Raw genomic sequence first — 10,752 nt, forward strand, 5'->3', positions numbered from 1 at the left:
ATGTATAGAATTGCTGAATCATTCTACTGTACATTTGAAACTAATATCCCTCTACATGTTCTGTCTCGCATGCATGCGCTTTCTCTCTCTCCCACGTATCATGCCTTTCCTAATTTTTTATTGGTCACCCATAGGCCTGTGCCTAGCTGGGTGGGGTCTAGGGAGGGGGTCACTGCTCCCTCCTTGGAGAATGAGAAAGCCCTGCCCTAGCCTTCCAAGTCAGAGATCAAAAGGGCAGGTGTAGACTTTCTCAGGTCAGCATGGGGTAACCAGGTAAGGGCACAGGTAGGGATCTAGAGCCCAAGCTTTCTACCTGTCAGCATAGTTGTGTTTGGACAGCCTTGCTGTCATCCACATTTTGGGCTTGATTGTGTCACTGTCCGGCTGCCACCCAGTGGGGCCGATTTCCCCACATTCATCTGTGTACAGGAAGTCCTGAACAGCTGCAGAGCTTCGTCCATGGAGCACCCACAGGCAAATCACTGACAGTGATCTCGTGAAGGGCATCCTTGTTATGGATGATAAAGAGGCCCCTGTTGGCAATGCCATCATCTTCCTTCGACATACCATAATCTTGTGACAAGTTTCTGGTTACATCTGCCAGCAGGCATGTTCAGGGGGTCCAAGGCTCCTTCCTTCTGGGGAGTTTTGATCAAAGGCCAGGTGGGTAAACAGAGAGTGGACAGAGACCCCAGCAGCTTCCAGCCTAACTTGCCAAAGTGCTCAGCATGTTCTCTGAAAGTGATCTTCAGCCAAAAGATGATGTCCAGTGGGTACAAAAAGAGGACCAAAGTATCTCTCTCTGTAGTCAGAAACTTCACCTCTTTGAAGGTGCCCTCCACCACAGAGATGGCTGGAAGTCCGGAGTGGGCTTCCCATGTGTATGTTGTCTGAGGCCATGACAAAGATTCTTGAACAAGGACAGGTCATGCGGACTAGCAGACTTGTGAACATGCATTTCAGTGCCCCCATTATATTTCAATTAAAAAAAGAAAAGAAAAAAATGCTTTCTATCCTATAAATCATTCTCTTATTAACACTATATAGGTATTAACACAAGCCATCCTTTTCTATTTTTACACTTTTTTTTTTTAATAAGGAAAGCATGGATCTTGAGTCATTCTCAGGAAATTTCAACAACTCCTCAAGTTAATACGTAATGGCTCATAAGTAGTATCTATAAGGGATCCCTGGGTGGCGCAGCGGTTTGGCGCCTGCCTTTGGCCCGGGGCGCAATCCTGGAGACCCGGGATCGAATCCCACGTCGGGCTCCCGGTGCATGGAGCCTGCTTCTCCCTCTGCCTATGTCTCTGCTTCTCTCTCTCTCACTGTGTGCCTATCATAAATAAATAAAATTAAAAAAAAAAAATTTTAAAAAAGTAGTATCTATAATAACTGAATTATTTTAGAAATGATGACCACAGTTACTATGACTTTGGTTATTTTAATTTTTCTAAGATTTTATTTATTTATTTGATAGAGCGAGCACGGGCAGGTGGAGTGGAGAAAGGGCAGGTAGAAGGAGAGGAAGGCTGAGCAGGGAGGCTGATTTGGGGCTTGGTCCTAGGAGCCCAAGATCATGACCAGAGCTGAAGGCAGATGCTTAACCGACTGGGCCACCCAGGTGCCTGTTACTATGATTTTAAATGTATGATTTCCACAAAAACAGACGCATAGATCAATGGAACAGAATAGAGAACCCAGAAGTGGACCCTGAAATGTACGGTCATCTAATATTCGATAAAGGAGGAAAGACTATCCATTGGAAGAAAGACAGTCTCTTCAATAAATGGTGCTGGGAAAATTGTACATCCACATGCAGAAGAATGAAACTGGACCACTCTCTTTCACCATACACAAAGATAAACTCAAAATGGATGAGAGATCTAAATGTGAGACAAGATTCCATCAAAATCCTAGAGGAGAACACAGGCAACACCCTTTTTGAACTTGGCCACAGTAACTTCTTGCAAGATACATCCACAAAGGCAAAAGAAACAAAAGCAAAAATGAACTATTGGGACTTCATCAAGATAAGAAGCTTTTGCACAGCAAAGGATACAGTCAACAAATCTAAAAGACAACCTACAGAATGGGAGAAGATATTTGCAAATGACGTATCAGATAAAGGGCTAGTTTCCAAAATCTATAAAGAACTTATTAAACTCAACACCAAAGAAACAAACAATCCAATCATGAAATGGGCAAAAGACATGAAGAGAAATCTCACAGAGGAAGACATGGACATGGCCAACATGCACATGAGAAAATGCTCTGCATCACTTGCCATCAGGGAAATACAAATCAAAACCACAATGAGATACCACCTCACACCAGTGAGAATGGGGAAAATTAACAAGGCAGGAAACCACAAATGTTGGAGAGGATGCGGAGAAAAGGGAACCCTCTTACACTGTTGGAATGTGAACTGGTGCAGCCACTCTGGAAAACTGTGTGGAGGTTCCTCAAAGAGTTAAAAATAGACCTGCCCTACGACCCAGCAATTGCACTGTTGGGGATTTACCCCAAAGATTCAGATGCAATGAAACGTCGGGACACCTGCACCCCGATGTTTCTATCAGCAATGGCCACAATAGCCAAACTGTGGAAGGAGCCTCGGTGTCCATCGAAAGATGAATGGATAAAGAAGATGTGGTTTATGTATACAATGGAATATTACTCAGCCATTAGAAACGACAAATACCCACCATTTGCTTCAACGTGGATGGAACTGGAGGGTATTATGCTGAGTGAAATAAGTCAATCGGAGAGGGACAAACAGTGTATGTTCTCATTCATTTGGGGAATATGAATAATGGTGAAAGGGAATATAAAGGAAGGGAGAAGGAATGTTGGGAAATATCAGGAAGGGAGACAGAACATAAAGACTCCTAACTCGGGGAAACGAACTAGGGGTGGTGGAAGGGGAGGAGGGCGGGTGTTGGAGGGGAAGGGGTGACGGGCACTGAGGTGGACACTTGACGGGATGAGCACTGGGTGTTTTTCTGTATGTTGGTAAATTGAACACCAATAAAAATTAATTAAAAAAAATAAATGTATGATTTCTAGGTAACTTTGAGTAAAAGTTTTCACAACTATAGTCTGATTTCCATGGGTAGAATACAAGTGATATTTATTTTAACTAATTCTCCACAGCTGACCTTTTTTGCATTGGAGAATGTAAGAAACATCAAAAGAGGGACACCTGTGTGGCTCAGTGGTTGAGTGTCTGCCTTTGGCTCAGGGCATGATCCTGGAGACCCAGGATCGAGTCCCACATCGGGCTCCCTGCATGGAGCCTGCTTCTCCCTCTGCCTGTGTCTCCGCCTCTCTCTGTCTCTCTGTGTGTGTCTCTCATGAATAAATTAATAAAGTCTTAAAAAAAAAAAAGGAACACCAAAAGACTTTGGGTTTCAATTAAACTCCGTTATTCCTTATCACTCTTTGGCTATCAAGGACACAGGTTTGCTGCTGTTGCCTTTTCCAAGGGGTACCTCTCCTCAGGCCTTCCATTTTATTCATTGTTTTGTTTGCTTGTTTTAGAATGAATGGTTTAAGTGTCCGTCTCCCTCAAGGAAGAGGTTGAAACTGATTTACCTTAGTACCAATTGTGCCTATTCCAGTGCCTAAAACCTAGTAGATGCCTAATATATGTAAATTAAAGGAAGATTGACTGAATAAGCAGATGATGTAATTTTTACCATCTAACCTGCCTCTCAAAGTTACAAAGTTCTTTTTTTTTTTTAAGATTTTATTTATTTATTAATGAGAGAGAGAGAGAGAGGCAGAGACACAGGCAGAGGGAGAGGCAGGTTCCATGCAGGGAGCCTGATGTGGGACTCGATCCCGGGTCTCCAGGATCACGCCCTGGGCCGAAGGCAGGCGCTAAACGCTGAGCCACCTGGGCTGCCCACAAAGTTCTGTTTTGAAAATAATAGTTTTTGACTAAGAAATACCCAAGTTTATTTTATATACAAGTGAAAAACTTAAGTTATCACCAACTAAGATGAAAAAGACTAGAAATCATAAATTGATCATGCAAGCCATGTTGCGATCAACATGGTAAAGTCAAGGAACTCTACATAGTTGGCATGAGCCTCCACCAGCACACAAAAAAACAGTTCTAATCCCAAAGAATAAAGGCTCACCATACTATGTAAAATATCAAGCATCCTAGGTATACCCTGGAGCTCACACCCTCAGTTTCTGGTTAGATGGGAAAATGCAATCCTAAGATGCATCACAGGGATGAAGTTACTATTGCAGAAACAGAGTAGTCAGTTTTAAGGACTGTCAAAGTTCCTGCTGCAGGTTCCCCTTTGGTACATCAGAGTTTAGGTTCATGTTGGCAACAGATCTCAACTTCAACTGTACCTTAGGAAGGAGAAAAAGAAAAGGGAGAAAGATGGCATCACTGCATACTATTTTCTAGGAATTCCATTGACTGCTCGCATGTATGTTATTTCTTTATCCAAAACATGTTTAGTGGAGGTCTAGTTGAGTTATGGATCATTTTATGTGCAAGGTAGACATAGAGGAGAGTATAAACTCTAGTGAAGGAGATGTCGAATTATATATAAAATAAGACATTGTAGGTACAATTTGCTCTATGAGAACATAGGACTCCCAACCTGGACATGAAGGCTATGGGAAAGCTTCCAGGGGAGGAAGCGGATTCTCAGCCGAGAACTGGAGGATGAATGAGAGTCAGCCGGAAGAACATTTTCAAAGAAAGAAAGACGTGGGCAGCTCAATGTATTTCTTTTATAAGCCATGTTGTTCAGGTCTGGACTGGAGAATTTGAGAACTACTGTTGATTTTCAATTGTCATTTTGACAATGTCTTAAAGATTTGTTTATTTATGAGAGAGAGAGAGAGAGAGAGAGAGAGAGAGAGAAAGCTTGGGTGAGAGAGGGAGAAGGAAAGAATCTCAAGAAGATTCCCCACAGAGCACATAGCTCAACTTGGGGCTCTATCACATGCCTCTGAGATCATGACCTGAGCCAAAAATCAGGAGTTGGACACTTAATGGGCTGAGCCACCCAGGTGCCCCTGACAATGTCTTATATGAACATCCTTGCTTTTGGTAGAATTCCCAAAAGAAAGGCATGGAGATATTCCCTCTCCCAGGCCCTGGAACTCAAGGGTCCTGTAAGGGATCAAACTCAATCAGAGAAGATGGTGCCTATAACATAGTCTTAGCCACAGTTGGTTGTTCTTATTTGCAACCAAATTCCCTGATAATTCAATCTTTAAAGGATTATGAGCAGAAAAGTGGCAAGGAGGTGTTTGCAGTTTAGGACAATTTGTCTGGCTGTGCTGTGCAGTTTATAACATGAAGGAGGGTGGCTGGTCAAGGATTCTAGTTCTGGGAGTCTTCAATCAGCCAAACTAGAGATGCTGATGGCTACCTACAGTGGTGGCACTGAGCAAGGAGAATAGCCAGTGGCCTTGAGGGACATTGATGGAGAACTTACAAATATAAAGGAGTTAGGGAGGAGGAAAAACCGTGGCTTTCTTCATTCCCATGAAAAACATTTACTGACCAACTTCTGAATATACATTATGGTGTATAGGCAACTACGTGGAAGAAATAATAGAGGGGCAGTAGTTAGGATTTTGTAGAGAGCAAATGGAGTCTCTGATGTCAAGCAGGAGCTTGTGTCAAACAGGGGCCAGTGTCAAGCAATGACGCAAGCAGTTAAGGTACTGCAGCTAGGAGATATCACCCGGACCAGTGTCAGCTGACACCCCAGAACTGATTAGGGGCAGAACCAGAGGAGGTCTGCAGAGACCCAGAACAAATTAAATCCCTTTAAAAAGGGAAGGATTTTGGCAGCAAACTGTCAGACTCCCCAGACATGACCCCTCTGTCTGATCACTTAAAAAAAAGGCGACTATCACCAAAGGTTCTGCCCAATGGATCTCCGAACAGGACTGAGATCCTTCACTGCTTGAACATAAGCAGCAGTAGGTGCCAAGAGCTGACCTGGACCAAATCGAGGCCTTAGCTCAGCTGTGTGCCCATGGACTGACTTCACATGTGGTTCGTTAGCTTCCTGTACCCTTCCGTTATCTTTGTTGCGTGGCTTGTCTTCTGTTTTGTGTGCTGTGTATGAAGCCAATGTAATCACATAATGAATTGCCATTTAGTTTGGAATCCTGAACCTGCTTTATCATAGTGATTTAACTTTATGATTGAATAAAGTTGACATTGCAGCAAGACACAACTCATGTGTGCGCCCTCATAGCGTGCTCGTGAGAGACTCAAATAAGCAAAAACCTTTTTCGAAGTGACTTAAACAGGAAGGAATTTTTGTGCTCATTTATCTGAGAGTTGAGAGATAAGATTATTGATTTAATCTCCCTGATATTTGCTTGACTATTTCATCCTGTTTCTGTGCCTTTCCTTATTGGGATGATATGAATAGGATTAGGGCAGTTTGGAGCCACAAATCTGTGCCCAAAAATGTTTGAAAGAAGCGGGTCATTTCTTTTTGTATCTGTCTCTTAAGGGAAAGTCCCTAATTTCCTACAGGTACAGAAAGCTTCTTCTCCTTCATCACTGTTGTATATTAGGGCATGTGTCCATTCCTGAAATATTTATTGTGGCTAGAAAATTACATGTGTGACAGGCTTAGGCATGAGTTCCTCTGATAAGACTGATTAAGGAAAAAATATATAATAGTAATAAAAGGAAAGAGTGTTTATTACAAATAAACACTATTAGCAATTTCAGGGGACAAGATAGTGATAGAACATTAGAGTTTTTTTTTATCACAAGAGAATATTACAATAACTTTATGCCAATATATTTGAATAGATGAAATGGTCAATTTTATATAAAAAATAAGTTACTAGGGATCCCTGGGTGGCACAGTGGTTTGGCGCTTGCCTTTGGCCCAGGGCGCGATCCTGGAGACCCGGGATCGAATCCCACATCAGGCTCCCGGTGCATGGAACCTGCTTCTCCCTCTGCCTGTGTCTCTGCCTCTCTCTCTCTCTCTGTGTGTGACTATCATAAATAAATAAAAATTTAAAAAATAATAAGTTACTAAAATTGACTTAATAAGTAGAAAAATTGAATAGACCAGCAGCCATTAAGACACTGAACTGGTTGAGGGGGACGGACAAAAACCTTTCCCTAAAACAGGCAGTAGATCCAGATCATCGTATCCATTTTACCAGATGTTAAAGTTATTAGTAATTCTTATACTACCAAATTATTTTAGAAACAACAACAACAAAAAACCTATGGAAAACTGCCTTACTAATTTTATGAATCTAATATAGAACATATGGGAATCAGGCAATGGTATAAAAATTAAATTATAGTTAAATCTCACCTTTCAAAAAACATGAAGAAATAATAAAACAGAAATCAAATTCAACCCAGTGTAGTATTTAAAAAGAACTCAAAAATACCAAAAATGTTTATTCCAGGAATGCAAGGTTGGTACAAAATATTTTTTAATTACCAATTCAATATAAAACACGGATCTATTAACTGAAAGATCACATTATGAGAAAAAAATAAGTGCTAAAAAAATTGAAAAACTAAGCACCCGTTTATTTAAAAAGCAATTTAGGAGTCAACAGGAATGTCTTTACCTGATAAGGTTTAACAAAAAAATCTAGAGGAATATTATTCCTAAAAGCAAAATGCAAGAATCTTTCAAAACAAGTGTTTTACTATCATTCAATTATTGAATACTGCATGGGATATCCTAGCCAATATTATAACTCAAGAAAAATAAATACGAAGCATACGAATTTAAAAAGAAGTCACAAAAAAAAAAGTCACAAAATAGTTGTTATTTACATAGAACATCCAAGACAATCTTAGCATTCAATCAAATAGAGAGTCCAGTAAGTTTCCTGGGGACAAGATCAACATAATGAAATCATTAGAATTCTTATAAGTAAGCAATAATAAATTAGAAAATGCTATGCAAGACATAAACATTCACAGTAGCAACACAAATTACATTTTCCTTTAGTACCTGTTAGAAGTAAATTTAATGAAAATTGTGTGACACATCAAAGAAAAAATATAAAATATTAAAATCCACAAAGGTGTATAGGTGGATAGATAGATGAGACTCATATTTATACAGAAAGCAGAACATGTCCATATTGGCCAATTTTGGGTGGTGGGCACACTACTATGTGTTATACTACTTGTTGTACCTTACCTTGCTGTATTTTGTGTGTGTGTGTGTGTGTGTGTGTGTGCGCGTGTGACTTTTCAAAACAAATCAGTACAAGGAGTTTCATGGTTCTGAAGAGAAAAATACATTCTACTACATGAATCAATAACATAAATTTCCTATAATGCTTTTCAGAAGTAAAAGTTTGACACAAGTATTTCATCCCTAGAACCGAGGCAGAAATGTTTTGTAGAGTGTCTGCCTAAAAACATTTGCTGTTTGAAACCAGGAAATACGGAAGTCTATTCAAAAATAACATAAAAAATAGGATGATAGGATTAAAGTCTTAAATAAAAACTACCAAAGTGGTCTTCATTAAAATGATTGTCAAGGGATCCCTGGGTGGCGCAGCGGTTTGGCGCCTGCCTTTGGCCCAGGGCGCGATCCTGGAGACCTGGGATCGAATCCCACATCGGGCTCCCGGTGCATGGAGCCTGCTTCTCCCTCTGTCTGTGTCTCTGCCTCTCTCTCTCTCTCTGTGACTATCATAAATAAATAAAAAAATTAAAAAAAAATGATTGTCAATACAGAGTCTCAAGTATACAATAAAATTGTGATAGTCTCATCTCATTCAGAGAGCAAATCAAGCTAATGTGACTGAAAAGTGTTTATGAAGCAAAGTGAGGAAAGTTTTGAGGAAAATAATATTTTTCAAGTGTTTTCCAATGTATTTTTTAATAGTCTGTATTTTATTCCTAAGTACTACATTCATTTCTGCTAAGACACTAAATCATACATATCTTCTGTCTGAAAGTTGTATTAACACTTTTCAGTATATCCATAAAACAGAATTATTTTTTCTTTAGGAATTAGTGAAAGATATTTTTCTCATCCTAGTTCCGAATATTATTAGATACTTGACGCCTTGGGATGATTTAAATTACCTTCGATGAGCTCAAGATACAGTTTTACCACATTGCTTCCTTGAACCAAAAGGAGAAGAATTCCATATTAGCTTTATCTTCTTACTAAACTAAATTAAACTAAAATGGGAATGATACCAATTTTTTAAAACCAAAATATACATATACATATATATATATATATATATATATATATATATATATATATTTGGGGGTCAAATATTGGTATGTATGGGAACCTTGAATTTAGTTCTCATAAGAGCTGGGAGCTTGGAAAATCATTGGGGGTTGAATAGAGGATCCAGACAACTTCATGGCAATGAACTATAAATCCTGAATATTTTCTCGCCCGAATATGTATCCTATTGTCTCAACTATTAAAATTCTACATATGATTAAAATCCAATTTAAATTTTATTGTTTCTTAATGTTTTCCCACTTGATTAAAATTAGATATGATCTCTGCCCAAAAGCTGGTTTAGGGGTTTGTGTGAACCATGCTTGGAATAGTATTCTGCTGGATTTAGGAGAAGAACATTCAGATTATCTGGGTCAAGCCTCTCTCCAATGAATAAATGATGTCACAATGCTGCCAAATAGGCCAGCTTCTGTTTAAACACTGCTAAGTGCTTACAAACCTCAGCAGATACTTTACATGGCCCATCTAAGACACAGTATCTCTACCTCTGCTTCTCCTTACCCAAGCCAGAAAGCTAAGGAAGTATCATAAAAAAACAAATCCAGATTTACGTAAGGAGAGACGTTATTGAGAAGAACGACTATTTCATTAGGAAGAACTCATTGGTCTCAGAAATCTAGAAACATCTCAAAATGAAACAGAAAAAAGGCTTTTCTTGTAGAGGGAGGGGTAAGCAGTAAGTAAAGAAAGTTAGCAAAAGAATGCAGAGTGAGCAGACTGCGTATTGCCTGTGACTGGACAGAGAATGTCTTGTCTTGGGTAGCTACTTCTCCCCCACGCTGAGAGGGGGACGTGTTCTGCATTTTGGTGCTTGCTTAGGGGGCAAGCTGACGCTCAGAACCCTCTGGCGGAGAGGGAAGTCAGACTGAAGTTTGGCAGAAACAAAGCTATGATTTAGAAATGGTCAATTATGATCACTGGGTGCAAAACAATAATGTGCATCTGGAAGATGGTTTTGTGATGCTGTCCTGGCTGTTGAGATGAAAGCAGAAGATTATTTCTGCTTTTGTTTTCAGGATAAAAAGGGACCTGCTTGGCTGGCAAACATCTTCCGTAGATATGACACCTACATGTGGAGAGCAATCCAAAGAATATGAAGAAGAATGAATGAGGAGAGACGGTAGGAGCCAGATCACTTGGCATCATTGAGTCGGCATAAATGTCTAGACTGAGACTGCTTTCTGCAAAATAAATAAATTAATTAATTAATTTTAAAAATGCTGTTAGGTTAAGTCACAATTTCTGTTACTTGTAACCAAAGATGATCTTAACTGATAGGAAACACATATTTAAGAATCTACTCTAAACTTTGGCCAAAAAGCAACACTAATACATTCTTTTTTTTTAAGATATCCAAAATCACCATTGTACTTTTCTTGCAAAAGTTTTCACATTTATAAATCCCCAGTCCTGTGGATTTTCATTGATTTTTTTCATACTTATTTTCAAAAATGAAATGAAAGTAAACAAATACATGTAT

The 10,752-nt window shown here is 39.5% G+C and overlaps 1 pseudogene; it reads right to left on the reverse strand.

Annotated features, from left to right (window-relative positions):
* Positions 1-309: 309 nt before the first annotated feature.
* Positions 310-6,149, reverse strand: LOC121481016 (annotated as a pseudogene).
* Positions 6,150-10,752: the final 4,603 nt, after the last annotated feature.

Source organism: Vulpes lagopus, chromosome 23 (assembly GCF_018345385.1).
Source record: "Vulpes lagopus strain Blue_001 chromosome 23, ASM1834538v1, whole genome shotgun sequence".
Classification (NCBI taxonomy): domain Eukaryota; kingdom Metazoa; phylum Chordata; class Mammalia; order Carnivora; family Canidae; genus Vulpes; species Vulpes lagopus.